Source organism: Netta rufina (assembly GCF_964035555.1).
Source record: "Netta rufina genome assembly, chromosome: 15".
Lineage (NCBI taxonomy): Eukaryota > Metazoa > Chordata > Aves > Anseriformes > Anatidae > Netta > Netta rufina.
The window spans coordinates 12,481,391-12,499,492 of record NC_140138.1 but is presented as its reverse complement, the minus strand read 5'-3'; the positions used below and the strand labels follow the sequence as shown (position 1 = coordinate 12,499,492).

The window sequence follows — 18,102 nt, the reverse complement described above, 5'->3', positions numbered from 1 at the left end:
ACTTTATCATTTCACATGTCATTAAGCAATTATTGTTTTTTTTGTTGTTGTTTGTTTGTTTGTTTGTTTTCTTTGAACAGGTTTATTATTATTATTTTCTTCCAGTTCCCAATAGGTATACACCTTAATAAAAATATTTCACACCACAGTAAGCCAGCACAACTCCTGTAGCAGATTTTGTTACTGCGGAAGCTGCATAGAGCCTCGATTATGAATTTACTTTGTATATCTGCTTCCTTCTGTGCTAATGGTTGGAAGCATGAGGAGTAATTACTTTGTCACAGAGCCAGTTTCTTAGTAATGATTGATAAATGATTGTTTTTACATAGCCCACAGATACAGGGTGCATACGATCATTAAACCACAGTTTGTGAGGAGGTCGCTGGAGCCAGCTAGCCTATCTTCACTTAAATGAACATTGCGTGTTTTAGCTGTTATGGAAAATTTACAGTATACTCTGATAAAGCCTTATCTGCTGTTCAGATCCTGAACACAGCAGTTAAAGTGAGTCATTCAGACATGAAGATCATGATCATAGATGTTCACATGAATCACTTTGTCCAGACGTTCAATCAACTTCTTTTTTCATCATTTCAGAATCAGTTCAAATTCTATTAAAATCCCTGCAAATCCAAAGCAAATCCTGCTTTGACTTAAATGATGGGGCCAATCAAATACGTGAAGAATATGATGCTGGCGTAAGAAGTAGTATGCTGCCTTTTTATGCTGCTTTAACATTTTTATAAAAAGGACATAAAGTTCAGTTGACAGAGCCCTAAAGCGAAGTAGGTCTTGTGCTAAGTACAGTAGAAAATAGATTTGCAAATATCATGGTGATTAGCATAGTTAAAAATGCTTGTGGAGGCTAAAAAAGACAGCAGTCATTCTGCTTATTTAAAGCTTCTGCTGAAAGCAGGAAATTTTTAGTGCTTTGAAGTTTGCCTTTGGCTTACCTTCTTTTGTAATATAAATGAAAATGCAGCTTAATTGTAATTAATTAGTTAATTGGCTATTTCAGTGTCTTCTAGCTGCTTTGCAGTAATATTTCACAGTATGGCTTGCTGTGTGTTTTATTATTGTGCTATGAATAGAAGATTCATAAGTATCTCACTTTCACTGATAACTGTTCTGCTTTATTAAAGGCTAATTAGATTAATTTTTGATCAATTCCTCTGCTTCATGTCTGTCATACTGTTCAGGATTTAATGTAAACTAAAATTGAAGATCTCCTATATTCAGAGCATTTAATAATAAAACCTTACAAGCATATTCTCAGTACATACAAGAAACAGTAAGTGAGAAGTGCAACCTGATATACAAGAGAATGAAAATTGATATGCATAAGAAAGTCTACTGTAACTTTCTTTTAGACAAGTAGATAAAAATAGAAAGCAGTATCATGAAAAGTTTAAACAATTATGTTTTTCCTAAAGAACTGACATCTAAAAACTGAACACTGATTTGTAAAGATAGAGCTACTTGTTTTCTTTCAAGGTACATTATTACCAGTTGTTTCCAGACTCAAAAAAACAACAACAAATAAACAATCAAACAAAACCCCACAAAAGTAACCTAAAAGTTGAACTTCTTAAAAAATCTCACCTGGTAGGTACCCCCTTGCAGCTTCTGGATGGCTGGCAGAAACATTTTGCCCATCGAGACAGAACCTTTAGAAAGTCACTCAGCAGAAACTCCAATCTCTCATTTCTCTAGCAAGAGTAAACAATAGGGGAGGCTTAGAAAAAGCCCGCTGACGGCTGCAGCAGCCCTGTTCGTGGCACCGAATCTGTATTTACATGTGACTTCCCCTGCACATACATACACATAATCTTTTAAGCTTCAGCTGCACGCTGCTATTGGCGGAGAGGGCAGTTGCAAAAACAAGGCATCCACAGTGATATCTCAAAGTGATTAAGTCCGAAGGGTGAAGGGGTGTTAATCATAGGGCCTGATCCTGCTATAAGGCCTATTTTGTTTACTGTATTCACAACTGTCATAGGATTTTGTTTTGTTTTGTTTTTTAGCTGAAAGGACATTACTGTGGTTTGAGAACAGTCCAACCCTCGGTATAGCTGCATAGCAGGGGACTGATAGTGCTGGGGGGAGCTGCTTTGGTACCAGAAAAAGAATTTTTACCAGAGGAGTAGCTGTTCAGCAAAGCTGTGCATGCTAACAGTACAACAAACCCTGAGCAAAGTGAGCCAAACTGGCAAAAATACTGTGTTTGTAAAATTTGGTTTTCCTTAGAGCTTCTCCTCATGGCTCCATTTGTCAGGAGCCAAACCCTTCTCACCTTCAGACACCAATGCTACATAGAAAAAGCCTGTAGCATCCACCTGGCCTCTGTAGAGTTTAGACAGAAACCAGCATTAGAACTGAAAAAGAGCCGATGTATACTTTAAAAAATACTTTAATGTAAACCTCGGAATTATTTTAAGCATGCAGAAAGAACATTTTAATTAAAACAAAACAAAACAAAAAAAAAAAAAAAGGAAAATGCCACTGCTATATCATTCTTACTTTAATGAGATGATAAGTAAATGTAAATTCCTTCCATTTGAATGAAAAGTGTATAATATCAGGATTCTGTGTACTTAGCTTGAATACAAATAGTCCTTAAATAATTTGCCTTTTAAAATTGTAGCGAAAAATTAATTTATGTGTTTTCTTCCCTGCCCAAAGCAGGAAGTGTAATGGATGCTTTTACTTATTAACCAAAAAGGAGTTGACCCCTAAAATGTATGAAGAATGTATGTAACATGCTCTTTGGTGTATGTAAAATGTACGTGTTTTGTTATTTTATGCCACTAGTTGTTTATTTTTGCTCTTAAAGCACCTTGTAACCTTAAACTTCACAACAGGACAAATATTTCTGTGGACTTAAAGGTAGCACTTGTGAACTTTTTTGACTGCTAGTGTTTATGATCGATGTAGTTGCCTAGTTCAATTACATTTTCAGTTTGGATAAGCTTTTTTGTTCATATTAAAGTAAAACTTGGTTTTCCATTTTTTGTCTTTATAAAGGTAGTAGCACTGTCTGTAGATTCAACTATTAATTTTGCTGTACATATAATTTTCTGTGACATGCTCTATTTTGGGTATTTTGGGGGATTTGTCAAACTGATAGATAACAAAGCACTTTTGTAATCTCGTATTTTTATGGGGAGGCAGTGTGGGGCGGTCCAGAATTATGCTTTTTTTTCCCTTTTATTTAATGGTTTGTAATATTTTATATTTATCTCTCTTTTGGTTAAGCCATGATGTGTGGTTTGTTTTGAAACAGAGCAAATAGCCCCAAACTGTGCTGATTTACGTTTGATGAAATATCAGTGATGGTTGCCTGCAGAGTTTAAGGCGAAGTGGGCTTTCACTTTGAATTCAGACCTCATAAACTTGAGCGTACGGGCTTTGTGCAGGAGCAACATGAAGCGATTGGGAGGTGGAATTAATATTCCTTCAGTCCCTGGGGAGACCAGCGGGTAATAACGTGGCTCCTGCGCGTCTGCTGCTCCCCTGGCACTGACAGGCCGCACCACACGTCCCTTCCCGACACTTTGTGCCTTATCCTGATTGGGTCTGTCTCGCGCTCTTTCCCTGAGGTTTGTTGGAAGGTAAAGGTGTGTGATCCCTACATGCTGATGCCATGCAGTTAGTGGTGGCTCTGAGCATGGTGGTGGAGGCTGTGGTGCTTAGAGGGCGCGGGTCCATCCCTTTGCTGATGCCCTTGGTGTCGCGCTCGCCCTGGTGTTGGTTGAGGCCTACCTGTGCAGCTTTGTGCTCAGGCTCGCTCCTGGCCAACAGGCGAACAGGGATGCCTGATGTTTTCCTTCAGTGACTTATTTTTTAATCTGTCTCATCACAAAGTAAGCAAGTGCCTGCCTAGGTGAAGGTGTAGCCCTTTCTGTGGCCTGCCCTGTCAAGAAATTTAGCCCATACTTCCAACACCTTTAAACACAAGGCAGGTATTTTTTCTGTGCACGTGGTGGAGATTCAACTGGGCAGGAGCACAATGTAAGCGTGAGGCATCAACAAAACCACACACACTTCTGCTCTGCCTCCCTGTGAAGGAGAAGATCCTGACCACAGAAGCCCTGGGGGTCTCCTCCCAGGCTTAGTTTTCAGCTGCCTCATGTTGCTGATAGTGGCTTGATGATTGCTGACTTAAATACGGCCCCGAATACAGTTACCATTGCTGGTGGTTCCCTGAAGTTACCGTGCAGTCATAAAGCTCCTAGTAAGCAGTAGCTGTGTTAGTGTGAAAGGCCTGCTGGAGCGGAGCAGGTTTCTGTGTACATATACATTGTGGTGGTTCAAGGGATGAAGTCACCACGTGTTTGAGATGCTGATGTTTCTGACATGCTGCTGCAGCTGATACAAACTGATAGACAATTCTGGTAATATTTTGTACTTACGGAAGCTAAATAAGACAAAGATTAGTAAGTTCTGTTCAGTTTTGTTCAGCAACATCATGACTTTCCAAGGTTAATCTTTTAGGAGTGCTTAATGCAGTAACTTAGACTTAGGTAGAGTTACTCCAGATGGATTAAACAAATCGTAAGGCTAAAGTAAAAGTAGTTATTTAGGACTGTGGTTGTTTGAATATTATTTTTATGAGCTGAAGTGGTTTTGTTGAAGCATCGTTATGACATTAGTGAATTAGTGGCTGTGCATCTGGGCCCTTGTTACCCATGCATAAGTTGTCAGTAAGGAATAGTTATTTAAATAAAACAGTTATCAGAACTACTCATCGAAATGCTTTTAGTCCTAGCTGAAACGATGGTACCTTCAGAGGAGCTCAAACAGCAGATCAGTTAGTGCACGATGGAGAGATTGTGTTGTGGGCAAAGATCTCCTCATTCCATTGCGCAGATGTTTCCAGTCTCTGACTGACACTTTTTCCTGTTTTTCAGTGCTGTTGTTTTAAGTATAGAACTAAAAAGTAATATTAAGGGGGATTCATTTAGGGCTGTTTATTTGAGTTTTATCTTAGCATGAGAATTCAGCAAGTTTATAGTTGGTCATAACATGCCTGAAAATGCTTTGGTAATCACTTTAAAAAAGAAATAAGAAATTGAATTTGCAAATCAGCTGAAGTAAGGACGACTTGCGAATTTTAGATCAGTTGCTTTAGAGCTGTCTTTTGCATGAGGACAACTTTTAGTGCCTCTTGTTTTGTAATCTGCTATGACGTTTCAGGTTGCATGAACTCTGATGGAAAACTTTAAAGACGAGCCTGCAGTTGTGCCCATGCTGTAACCCAGATACTTACTCCGAGTTCTTTCTTCAGAACCGGCATCCCTATTTTGAGAAACATGCGAGCAGCTTCCCCCTGCCTGGCGGTGCAGCCTTCCCGTTGGCAGGGGCTGCCAGCCCTGCAGCAGTGTCAGCGGAGGGAAGTGTGTCTGCGCTCCCGCAGCTCGATTTCAAAACAGGACCACAAAGGTGCACTCTGGTATGGTGCCTTATAGTGAGCTCAACCTGCTGAGACAGGTGCCTGAGTTTTATTTCCCTTGCCCCAGATGCACTGGTACAGGAGGGTCAACCTGCAGTGGGTCAGTGACAAACAGGCTGGGAGAGGAGCGATAGCATCTGCACCTATCACGGCGCCTTTCCCTGCTGACGTGACTCAGGGTGCTGATGTGGTTTTAGCAAAAATCCCTCAGACCTGCTAACCCAGCTAATTCTGAGCAGCTTTCCAGAAGTATTCAGAGCTTGTGATTCCTTTCAGAAAATGCTTTTTATTTAATTATTTTCAAAAGACCACATTTCTGTTTCCAAAATCAAGGTTCTCTGTCAAAAATAGGACAGAAACCAATAGTTGCGTACAAGTGGGAATGATAATAACGGGCAAGGCAGGAGTATTTCTGTCTTTTCTATTTAGCAGATCATTTCACTTGGGTTCATTTATATTTGACCTCTAATCTGAATGTCCAAAGCACTGAAATTCACTGTTATGTGGATGTGTTAGAGACCCTAATGGCATTTTCATGCATCTTTTGTTTCTGCGTACTTTGGATAATTTTATTAGCTATTGTTTGAAAATGTCATTAGACATTAAGTCAGTTTATTTAGCTATCATAGGCTAATCCAAACGTACAGAAGGTAATACCCTGCTCCTGACCTCTCCCTGTCTGCAGGCTTTCAGATGTTCTTTCTTTTGCAGACCTCAGGTGGTTGGGAAGGGGAAAGGGCTTTAACCCTTTGGGTATTTTGTGAAGACCACAGGAGGACAGGCTGCAGGTACCCCAGCTCGGTTCCCAGCACAGGAGAAAAGGGAGAGGAGATGATAAAGCAAAGAAGAAGTCAAGGGCTTTGCTGTCTTCCTTGATAAATGGTAGGGTGAAGTCTCCCCACCCTTTAACCCTTTTAAAGGTCTTAGATTTAATGCAGCAAGTTTGCATGCTTGAGACTGTGGTCAGCTAGCAGGATTTCATAGCCAGTTGACCATGAAGTACTCCCTCCTCACTTCTAAAATCTACTTGGTTGAACATTACCTCTTGAAGCTTTGCAGATTTGGGGGAAAATTCTTGCACAGAAATCTTTCAAGGTGAGGCTACAGGGGTCAAGGAACTCTTTCTTTTAAAGGATATTAAAAAAGAAAAGAAAAAAAAGTAATATGCCTCAAACATAAGAAATTGAGTTGAAAATCATTTCCTCTAGTTATTCATTTTAATATTGCCACTTTGATCTGTGTGGATTTGCAAATACAATTTATTAATAAATCTCTCCCCCAACAGGTATTTTGATAGTATAAATCTATTGTATTTGCTGCTAATAGCAAACTTTAAAGGGAAGAAAGAAAAAAAAACAGAGGAAGAATGCAACAAAAATGTTGACCTCAATGAATAAAAATTGGACTGTTTGTACCATGAGAAAATGAGATAATTATGGCTATAATTCCTTTGCTCAAAGAATGAAAATAAACAACATACACGCTATGTGGAAACAGGAGAGAGCCATTGCATTAGGACACATTCCCTGTAATCTTTTCTCCATGGTAATTCTTAATAATGTGGGGATGTTTTTTTAGTTAAGGACTAAAACTGTTGAGAATGTTCCTGGAGTTTGGCAGCTTTGCAAGATGAAAAGGCCTGGTTTACAAACATTCCCGCCCAGGAACATATTTGGGAGCCAGTAATGTGGTGTTTGGACACTACTACTATGAGGAGCATTAGATGCATTTCTTACTGCTGCATTACGGCCATCTGGCAGGTAAGGGCTCTGTTTGTCTCCTGTGAAGGCTTTTTAGAAAGTCTAACTTGGAGCCATTCCACATAAAATTTACTTGAAGGCTTATTCTTCTTTTGGAAAACAAAACAAAACAAAACAAAACAGGTAACAAAAAAAATACATGTTAAAGGGTTAAACCATCAGTTATATACAGCACAACAGCACCACAAGCTATTTAGGGCCTTTATGGAGCTTGACTCTTTATTTCTAGATTGAAAATGATTTTTTGTTTTAAGTGATAGTTAAATGGTTTTCTCTGACACAGATTATTTGTGTTACACAAACCGTATCAGATCTGTCTATAAAGCTCAGCATTTTCTCTAGAGTGTCTAAATCCTACTACAAAGAGTACTTGCTCCTTAGTCTGACACCCAGTAGGGATAAAAGGCTGACATAACATACTACTAACTTGTTATAATTAATTGCATGTTTCTGTACTTAAGTGTGAAGGGTGGAAAGTATTGCTTTAAAGACTACCTACAAAACTGGTGAATGAGCAGCCACTTCAAAGAGAAACGTCCAAAAGAGCAACAGAAGGGAAGCTGCTTTTGAATTTCCTCAGTTCCTCCTGGCAGCCCCGAGCTCACAAAAGAAGCAAGAAATGGTGCTTTTCTGTTGTGTTAGTTACACAGCCAGCTCCCAGCAGATAAACCTGGAGGTGGAGCCGCCATATGAGGTTCCTTTTAATAACCTGTGCCTGACATAGATGCCGAAAGAGTCTTACCTAACTTTCATGGTTTTCTCTTTCTGGCAAAGGGAGGTTCCTCATGCCAACTCTAGACAAGAAACAGACACAATTCTGGAGCCAGTTGTAGCTCTCAGTTGCACTGGCACATACTTGAGATTGAAGCCTTTGCAGTTAATCCAGATTTACAGCTTTACAGCTGAAGCAGCAGGATGGATCTTGGCTTCTAACCCCTTTTTATTTTTCGGATTTCTCTATATACAGCATTGCTGTAGTTAAAGAAGTAGAGCAAAGCACGTGAAAATGGAAATCTGATTTTTACAAGAGTGCTCAGTTATTTCTTTAGGATAAGTTGAAGCTCCCAGAATTGTGCTTTCACACTAATTGTCCTACGCTTTTTGAGCCTTGCCTGTGCAGCCATGTCCTAGGTTCCTTTAACCAGCACTCCAGCTGCATGCAGCATGTACTTTGTTGCTGCAGATGACAGCTCCAGACGGTTGCCTTCATTCATTCTGGTAATTGTGCTCTGCCCCTGTCCTTCTTAGCCACCCGCTGTGCTGTACACCCTGCACTGACCCAGTCAGCTGCCCGATTGCTGTCTGTCTCCATCACTCTTTACTTCCCACAGTTCTACCAATGGCTTTGTCTTGGCTTTGGGAATTCAGTTTATGATTTACTAGTTCCTTGTGTCTCAAATTCTGGAAGTGTATGTGCACTTCCATTGTCTTCAGGTGTCAACAGTGAATGATCAGAGTGATCATTTAAAGCAGGGTTAGGAGGCAATTGTGAGGGTAGCTATTCCTGATGATACAGTAAGTAAAAAGGATCAAGTGAGTGAATTTGTCATTTCTAATAATTTCTTACACTTAACATTACATGAAATTAGACCTGGAAAGGAGGGACTTGCAGTAGGTGTGAAATGCTAAAATGTCATCTGTGTCCAGCTTCTACAAAACCTTATCATCACTGATTGCCACTGTAAGAATTAAAAGTCTTCTCATGTAGTCCACAGCAGCAAATATTGTCAGACAACGTATAATGGAAATTTGTAAGAGCTAATATTTAATGTCTTAAAATGAGAAGCATCTAGGATAACTCTTGAAATCACTTCACTTGAGTTCAGTATATATTAACAAAAAAATATTAAGGTTAATACTAAAGTACTTTCACCAGATGACTTTAAATTAATCTTAGGATTACCTTAAAAAAAAAAAAAAGGAGAGAAAAGAAAAGAACCTTCGAGTACTGGGGACACAGGGCATTCTTCACATTGCTATCTATCACTCTCAAGCATGGCATTGAGAGAAAAATTAGTCAGAAATAATGCCATTTCCATCCCTAAACCTGTGATTATTTGAATACTGAATGCTTTTAAATGATTTGTTTCAGGCCTTTATAGTACAAATTCACTTTTGATAGTTAGATATTTACAAAGAGGCAGAACAAAACCCCACTGAAGTTAGTAGGTCCCGTGGGGCCTGGGGTTCTCTCTCACAGAGCTGGTCACAGTGCTTTTCTTTATCGTTGAAGTGTTTTAGAATGTCGTTTCCAACTAAATATATGTTCTGTATCTGACAGGTGAGGAGTACCAAACTTCAAACCGTCAGACAAAGTGGTTTTCCTTTGTTTTGTTTAGGGAGATCTCTTTGATTATGCTTGTATTAAAAGTGCACTGCTAGGTAATGATAGAACATACATCTGCTTAAACCAAATTCAAAGAGTATCATGAAGTGACACCTGCTTAAGTTTTTAATTAAAGTGACTTAATCTCTAGTGATCTCTACATACATAGGCAGAAAGTAGCTGTGTTTAATGTGTACTTTGAACTGCCATTCATTTAGAAATCAAAGATTTGTAAATGAAACACGGTATGCTAGACGTGATGATATTGGACTGGAATCCCTTCTTGTTGGCATAGCCTATTTTTTCTGATGCTGCCAGCCCCTGGGAATACATTCTCATTAAAATTATGTATAGAAGCAAACATAAAAAGAAAGTTATCTTAAAAAATAAATAAGTGCATATATAGAACATTTTTAAATATGCAAATATATATAGTTGTTCACGTAATGGAGAATTGCTCCTGCCTTTTGTGAGCAGTGTTCTGCCATTAAACAATTGCACTGTCTGATGAGTTACTATTTTGAAAAGTGACTGTAAAACCATCATGTATTTTTTTCATCAGTTTTCTAAATTTCAAGTCTCTGGCGTAGTAGGTCAGGTAACTGAATGCTATTTAATGGTAATCCTTGTTCTTCAGTGGGTAGGGTCCTTAACAGGCTCTGCTTAACTCAGTCATCTCTCCCTGTTGGCAGTGGCAGCGCATGGCCTTCACTTTCCCTGCTAAAAAGGCAGGGGAAAGCTCCAGCTCCTTTTTGTGGAAGTCGTGGGAGGTGCCATTTCCTCTAACAGGACTCTGATCTTTTCCTTGCTGGTGACTGTGTTGGAAGGCTCTGCAGAGGAATACTGTTTGTGTGCCCTACAGAAAGGGATCTGTTTTCCGTATTTTTCCTAACAGGGTGAATTTTGCTGAGGTAATATGTCTTAAAGACTGATCTTAGTTAAGTTGATATAAGTTCATATTGTCTTTCTCTCAGCTTTCCACCTACAAAAGTCCCTTGATATTCTTGAAACAAATGTACAGACAGTCCTGTATTTTCCCTCTTTTGTCAGCTGGTGATGGTAAATGTCAGTAAGTGATAGTGAACACTGACTTGGAATGGGACAAGGAAAAAGAAGCAGAGGCAGTTCGGTTTTTGCAGATCCATAGTTTGTTATCCCTACCTACTGGTGACACCCATGGTGATTTCCAGCGTAATCCTATGTCTGACCACACTGCTGCAGTCCTCAGGATGGAATTTAACATGTGGGACCTGTAACCTCGCTGCCTGGCACAAGTCTCCTAGTCATGATTTTTCTTTGCAAAACGAACACTGTCTCCTACGTCAGGAAGGGAGACAGAAACTTCATAAGGGAAAGATGAACAAAGCCCTTAATTTGTGAGAGGAAGGAAACTGGTAGGGAGAGAGCACGAGCACTGTAACAATGCCAAAATGGGGGGGCAGATCTCGGCCGGCAGCAGGGAGGGGTTGGGGGCAAGCTGGAGGTGTAAAGCACTGTGCTGATAAATGCAGAGCGATAAATTGCGAAGAAGATGCAGGTGCTGGAAAGGGCCCTGGGGTGGCTGGGGAGTGGGGGCGTGCGGAGGAAGCCCAGCTTGCACGGCTTCGCATGTAACCCTGCTGGCACGCTCGCCTTGTCCGTGTTACGGATGTGCGGAGGTAAATTACTAAGAAGATGTGTGCGGATCCACCCAGAAGGGAGGTGAATGTTTCTTGATAACATTGTGTTCTCAAACATCAGCTCTGAAATGCTCAAGACATTTGCTTTTGATTTTCCTTTGACCACCTGCAGAGCTCACCAAACTAGTTTGGGGTGAGAGGAACAAGACTGCGCAAGGAGCTTTGGCTTCATTTAAATGTGGGTAGTTGTGCTGTTAGGATGGGGAGTTAAATACTGAAATGCTAGCTGTTTGGCTTTTTTTCTTTCCTTTTTTTTTTTTTTTTTTTCCCTTTCCTTTAGAAATTCTCTCTTTCCCTCATACTATGGTTTATTTATATTGCTACCTTGGCAATATTGACTAGCATCTATAGGAACTGCACTCAGGGAAAGGTGCTGAGATTTAAAAAAAAAAAAAAGGGTTAAAACTGACACACAGGTATTTCACTATGAAGTTTACTGATGGCTGTTGCTATTGCATGTCCAAAATTCATAAAGGACAACTTTATTTGCCCTCTTTCGTGTTGTCTCAGCTTTGCTTCAAAAAGCTGCAGTCATCACTGAATGATTTAAATCAAAAAATAGAGTCAGAGGTTAAACTTTTGCCTATTGTCTTTTTTCATCCCACCATGCATTGAAGTAAGGAGCCCAAATCTGTCTGCACAGTAAGCCTCCTGCAGGTGCACAGTGGTTGTGGCTTAGGTCCACCCAAAACTTTCTCTTCTGCAGGTGGAGTGAGCCCAGTTCCCTCAGCCTCTGACCGCAGGGCTGCAAGTGTTCTGCCCACAGCTGTCCTCATGTTCAACTGCTCTCAGTTTATCAAAGGCTTTTGGGAGGAGGGATGCACAAATCTATACAAAGAAATATCATTTTGGTCTTTATGCAAAAAGATCTTTGTGTAAGTCTGTTATGTGGAGGCTTTGGAAGGTTTTCATGCGTTTCTGTGATTATTTAAAAAAATAGTTGCACCACAGTCTTGTCGTAGCAGTATGTCTGTGATTATAGTAGGTAGCCGAAAAAAAATCTGGCCAATGAGCTCAAACTTTTTTAGCTGTGTCTTGTGGGTATCTAACTTAGAGGAACATTTTCTAGGCCAACTCTAGGTTTTGGGGTAACAGACATTATAATAACAACAGCAACAATAACGGCCCCTAAAAAGATGGGATGGATTCAGTGGGTTTATGATTGTCCTTCAGTGAAGAATTTAGACTAGAAGCTTGTCTTGCTATGGCTGATACCTTAGTACATCCTTTCTGTCCTTACACATGAAGTAGACTCTAAGATTAGTGTGGTTGAGTATATTGGAAGTAATAGAAAACAGACACAGAAAAATTGTTGCATGTTTAAAAAAAATCATAAAATGAAAGAGGAAGTGCATCATTTATTATAACACCATGTAGACTAATGAAAAACATACTGCAGCCTGGAAATTTGTTAAGAGCTGAACTCCAAAAGTTTCCATTCCCAAAAATGCCTTGGGGCCTCCGGCTGTAAGCTTGTGGCTAAAGAGGCCCTATGGTAAACTGACATAAAAAATAACTACTCCATAAACATTCAGCTCCTGTTTCACAATAGTTGGAAATAAGTTTTAAAGAAGTGTTCCCAACTGATACTGACTATACTTTATCAAAGTAAAAGGAAGGCAGGCAGTGCGTTTATGACTAGAATGTCAAACTGGGAATGAAACACTGGGGAGATGGGTATTAGGCACAAAAATGTTATGCTCATTGTACAGAGGAGAAAATGAAAAAGATGAAGCGATTTGCCAAGAGCAAGAGCAGCAGTCAGCACTGGCAGAGCTGGTGTTAGCATTAAATAATTCCTGGCTCTTGTCCTTTGCTCGTTAACTAGAGCAGGGCGGACAGCACACCTACGACACGCTGCTACGAGCAGGTCGCCAGCCTGTGCTCGAGCACGTTCTTCAGGCTGTGTGCGAGCACACCCCTGTGCCCTCAGAGGAATGGTGTTGGTCCCTTAGAGAAGGCTGAATTTGGTGTCTCTTTTCTTTTAATCTTTTTGTCTTTCCTGAAGGTATGTTTCTCCTGCAGAGTTAGCCCAAGCTGATTCACTAGGTGTTAGCTTTGCCTTTCTCCCCACTGACCAGCCTTTGTCAGTGCATGAAAATCTCCAGCACTGACCGTGGGGTTTCAGGCAGTTCTAGCTGACATGATGGCCTGCTGGTAGAGGTGGTGAGGACAGCATTACAGCCCTGATTCCTTCCTCGCAGGGGTCGGCAGGCAGTTTGCAGAGATGATGTCAATTAAATCCTCCAAGTGGTTATGTTCCTCCAGTCTGTTTCTGCAGTTCCTGTGGATCACAGAGGTTCTCCTGCCTGGCAAGGAGTCCTCAAGTGCCTTAGGATCACGGCATACATCCATGAAGTCCAAATTTCATAAGGCTGTAAAGATGTTGTAAGCTGGAGGCGCCTTCATCTGAGCCTGTGTAAATTGCCAGTTTGTGAGCTTTGGGGAGGAGGTTGATCTGGGAGTCAATACAGACTGCCTTCGCTAACTCTTCCATGAGCACTTAGTAAGTTTTCTAGTACATTTTCACAGAAATAAATACCAGGTCTAGAAATCCCAATGTTGGTAAGTATTTTCACTGTTGTACATTAATAAAGTAAACATATGGCAATAGCAGTCTAACAGTCACACTGTATTGCTATACCTGTACTTACGTGATGTGCAGCACAGAAGAATGTCAGTCGAAGACTGAACCACTGGAAGAAAAAAAGAAGAAAGAAAAGGTAAACCAATTGCTCGTAGTTGTTTGAAAGAAATGAAAAGCAAATTTCATAAATTCTGTTAAATACATTTCATGTGTTATATTTCACTGTACCATGCTTTTTATAGCATTTACAACACACGATATTTTCATGCAGTGATTAGAAAATCCAGAAAGTAATTGTTTACAATGTTTGGTATTGAATTGCTTCATGATTGATTACTGACTCAATGACTGTAGCTGAAAGGTTGATAGAGTTACTGTATCATAGTGGTGTTGGTGTTGATGGCTTTATTTACATTTTGAGGTGAATTGAGGTTCTTGAATAAAAGCTGTGGATTGATCTAAAAATAGAAACTCACAGCTTTCTTCTCCTCATTGAAAATGTCACGTGTACTGGGTTAAAACTGAAATGGAGCAATCCCAATATGAAATATTTGGCATGTAGTGAGATACTATGACAAATGTCAGTTTGATTTGTTGTTGTAAAACACAGTGGTTTTGGCATACTGCGTTACGCTAATTCACTTTGGTTACTGAGGATATATCTGCTCCTTTGCACACTGTGGGAGAAAATATGGAAAAGATGAATATTTTAGTAAATTATAACAACAAAGGTGTAGTATGTGTGACCACTAAGAATTTGTAACCGGTATTTCAGATCTAAGTTATCTAAAGGAGAGGAATGATGTAAAGCACTAATTTCCATATTTCTTGCAGTTTAAATTAAAGTTTTAAGTCTTTTAGCTTGGATAAATGAACAATAATATTTGGAGAGCAAGATAACTTTAAGAACAGATTGTCGCTATAGTAAAAAAGGTGTGTTTTCCCCTAAAAAGAAAGATTAACTTTGAGGTTACTCAATTATGACTGAGTTTTGAGGGAAATAGAGTACTTCATTTGTGAAAAAACGGTTTAAGATAGCAGCCTCTGCCAGTTTATTCTTTTTATATTGAAGTTTTACTGAAAGGTCAGTAAGTGTCTGTGAAAGATCTCATCTCCCACTGGCCTGCATTTCCCACTAGTGCTGCTGGTCTCTGTGAAGGGAGCCACCAGCGGCCCGGCCCAGCCCAGCCTCTGTCCTGTTCCTCACGTCTCGTGGCAAGCATTGGAGGGACCAAGAAAAGTACGTGGTGCAATCAATATTTGGTTGCAATTTTAGTTTCACAATCTGGTGAAGAATAGTAAATAGAAGCACTAATTGCTATTATTACACGGCCTTGAACTTGAGAGAGCGATTTCCGTGTGTGTGCCGTGGCCTGTGTGTGTGCCGTGTCACGCAGCTGGAGATCACCTCCCTGGCTCGAGCAGCCCTAAGACCTGCTGGCGTGCCTGGCTGCTTGGTCTGCAGCTCTGGCTGGCCTCCCATCCCACCACAGAAACAAATGTCTGCTAATTCATGTGAAGAAACAACAGATTTGCTGTTTATAAATTCATACAGATTGAAGCTGTGTTGCAGGTGCTGTTAAGACAGCTGCCCCGAGCTTTGCAGCACAAAACACGTGTGGGAAGCTTTTTCCCTGTTCGTTAGCAAGTTCGTCAGGAGGATGTGAGCAGTCCCGGCCGATAGGCCTCACTGCTGGAGCGTGGCACAGCTGCTGCACGCTCTGGAGCTCCTCAGTGTCCCTCAGCGACCTCCAGCCCGCCTCCTGACTAACACAGCCCCTCAGTGCCTTTGCTGCGGCCTCACATCCAGGTATTTATGGACGTGATGGAATTAGACACGTGAATTGTCATTGAATTCAGCCGGCTAAGCTGCACAAACAAACTTATTTATATCCATGGCGTGCTGCAGTGCTGAGATCGGCATTCAGAGGACCACTGTCCTGTGCTCACACGGGTTCATAGGGTGGGTTGGAGAAAGGTTTGTCCGTACCAGTCACCAAGAAGCTTTGCTTCTGCTGACCTCATTGGATTCACGAGGGTAACATGGGTTTCGTTGCCTCCCTCCATGGTGACTCAGTAGCTTTTCCTAGATTGATCTGTTTTTCTTGCATTCTGAGCCCTGTTGCTGAAGTACATTTTCTTTTAAGTAGTAAACTAAGTTTTAGGAATGATTAAATCACAACGTGAATCATAACTGAAATGCTGAGCTCTGCATACTGCTCTTCACATCTATAAGCCAGCAGGGATGAATAACAAGTTTTGTAGCGACAGACTTAGAGCGGGTCTGCAGTTCTGCTGAGAGGTGAACCCACTGCTTTATGTGTCTTTTGATGTAAGCAGCTCCAAGGGAATAAACAGCTGGTTAGTCAGTTTGCAGAGAGCTTGCAGCGTGTCTGAATGCACAGAAGCATTTCTAGATAGCTTAAAGAATGTAATGCCTTTTCAAGTGTCATATGTCATGCAGCATATAATTTATTCATGAGGCCCGAGTTGTGTATTCCAAGAAAAATCGTAGATCGTATTAATCCTATTTAATTCTGAGTCACAACATAAAATTTTGCAGTGCTGTAATTAACAGTAATGAAAGATAAGGAGCAGCAGCTGTATAGCTAATGAAGGAGTTAATTTCAACGTGTATTTTAGCCCATTAAGTACTATAAAGCAAAAAGCCTTGTGTTGCCAGCATGAAGCAAAGGAAGGCAGTTAACCACCGCTCCCCTCGCCAGACCAGCAGAGCTGGGGATGCCGTACAGTTTAGGCTTCACTAAAATTGATTCATTAGCTAAGGCAGTAGCATGCACTACAAATGTGGAGGAATATATAAATCATTGTTACGGTTTGTCTTATCCCAAGGAAAAAATTCTTTCTTATTCTGCCTATGTGAATATCATTTTTTTCTAAGAAAATGTTTCCCTCCTTTCAGGTTGGAGTATATTTTATAAACTGATTTAACAGTTTAGTTCAGGTTTTTGCTCTGTCTGTCAAGACTCTCCAGAGGCTGAAATCTGCAGGCCATCCAATACATCATTGTTCACATTGTACTTCTTTTTAACAAGTCTGAAACGTTTTCCTTGTGTGGTTTCGCAACCCCCCTTTTTTTTTTTTTCCCCGAACAGCATGAGTCCTATCACTAGATCAAATTTAGAATTCACTGCTTCCAACAATTGTCTAATGGATCCACATGTTTACACAGCATGACATTGGCATCCAGATAGTGCTGTCAAAGTCTCCAGGCTGTACTACTGTCTCATGCTTCCTCCCTTCTCTTAAAAAATAATAATAAAATAGCTACAGTTACAGTTAATCTGGTATTCTGGGAAGCAGTGAACGGTGCTTTTACTTCAGCCACCAGTATTGCTCCCAAAATTTAGAAAACAACCCTTTTTTTGATCTGCTATATATGAAAATGTCAACTCTCAGGTATTTTATCAGCACTTATTGTATCAATCTCAAAATGCTATTGAATGGGAGACCGGAAAATAACTTTTCCAGACTTGTTCTTTTTTTTCTGTCCTGAGGTTCCCAGGCTGAATGACAGCTTTTATCTGTGTATGCCACTGCTACCAGCACAGGCGCTTGTGGCTTTCCGAAGCTCCCAGCTACTTCTCCCTGCCACTGTGCCGTTGTGTCAATACGCGTTTCTCTAGCCTGATGGTGAACAAATTACCGAACTGATGTGTCTGCAAATTAACCCACCAGCAGGCAGCCTCAGTCACTGGGCGTTTGTGTGGCATGAGAGGACCTTTTGTAATTAACTCGCCTGTGTGTTTTGCACAGTGCTTAATTCCTGTTCTGTGTGATCGGATGTAAATAAATCAGTAGCAATTACTTGGCAGCAACTTTCTGCAATCAGTTGCTCTGAAGAAACTTAGCCCATGGTAGCATTAAGCAAAGGAAGGGGGGTTTGGCTAGGACACCAGAACCTTTCTTTTTTTAATGCTCTCATGGGATCTTTCACTTCCACACAAGCAACTGCTTGAACTGGCCGAGTGGTCTTGATTTAACACTGCTGTACGAATACTGCTTGTCCCAGCTGCAGGGTATCATAACCTCTATTTCCTTAGCTTAGATTTGAAATCTGGAGCCATATGATTCAGATGAACCATGACTGCCCTCTCTTTAACTTGATGTATTTGTTTTGAAAATACCATTGTTCGGTCCAGGTTTTAGCTCCTAAGCAAATTAAGCTGATTTGCACTGGTAAATGGGGAATACTTAGCAGCTTGATTAAAAAAAAAAAAAAGGCAAGAAAAGCTGAAGCAATTTTTAACTCATCAGTGCCAATGAAAATACATCAT

At 40.5% G+C, this 18,102-nt stretch overlaps 2 protein-coding genes across 4 annotated transcripts in view; one reads left to right on the top strand and one right to left on the bottom strand.

The window, feature by feature from the left end:
* CHLSN (cholesin) overlaps positions 1–18,102 on the top strand; it is a 128,495-nt gene that overhangs the window by 53,716 nt on the left and 56,677 nt on the right. The window lies entirely within an intron of this gene.
* Positions 1–18,102, bottom strand: part of GPR146 (G protein-coupled receptor 146) — a 51,360-nt gene that overhangs the window by 14,986 nt on the left and 18,272 nt on the right. The window contains exon 2 of the mRNA XM_084296025.1: positions 13,872–13,913. The gene's annotated coding sequence lies outside the window, so the exon portion shown is untranslated. The remainder of the gene's footprint in view (positions 1–13,871; positions 13,914–18,102) is intronic.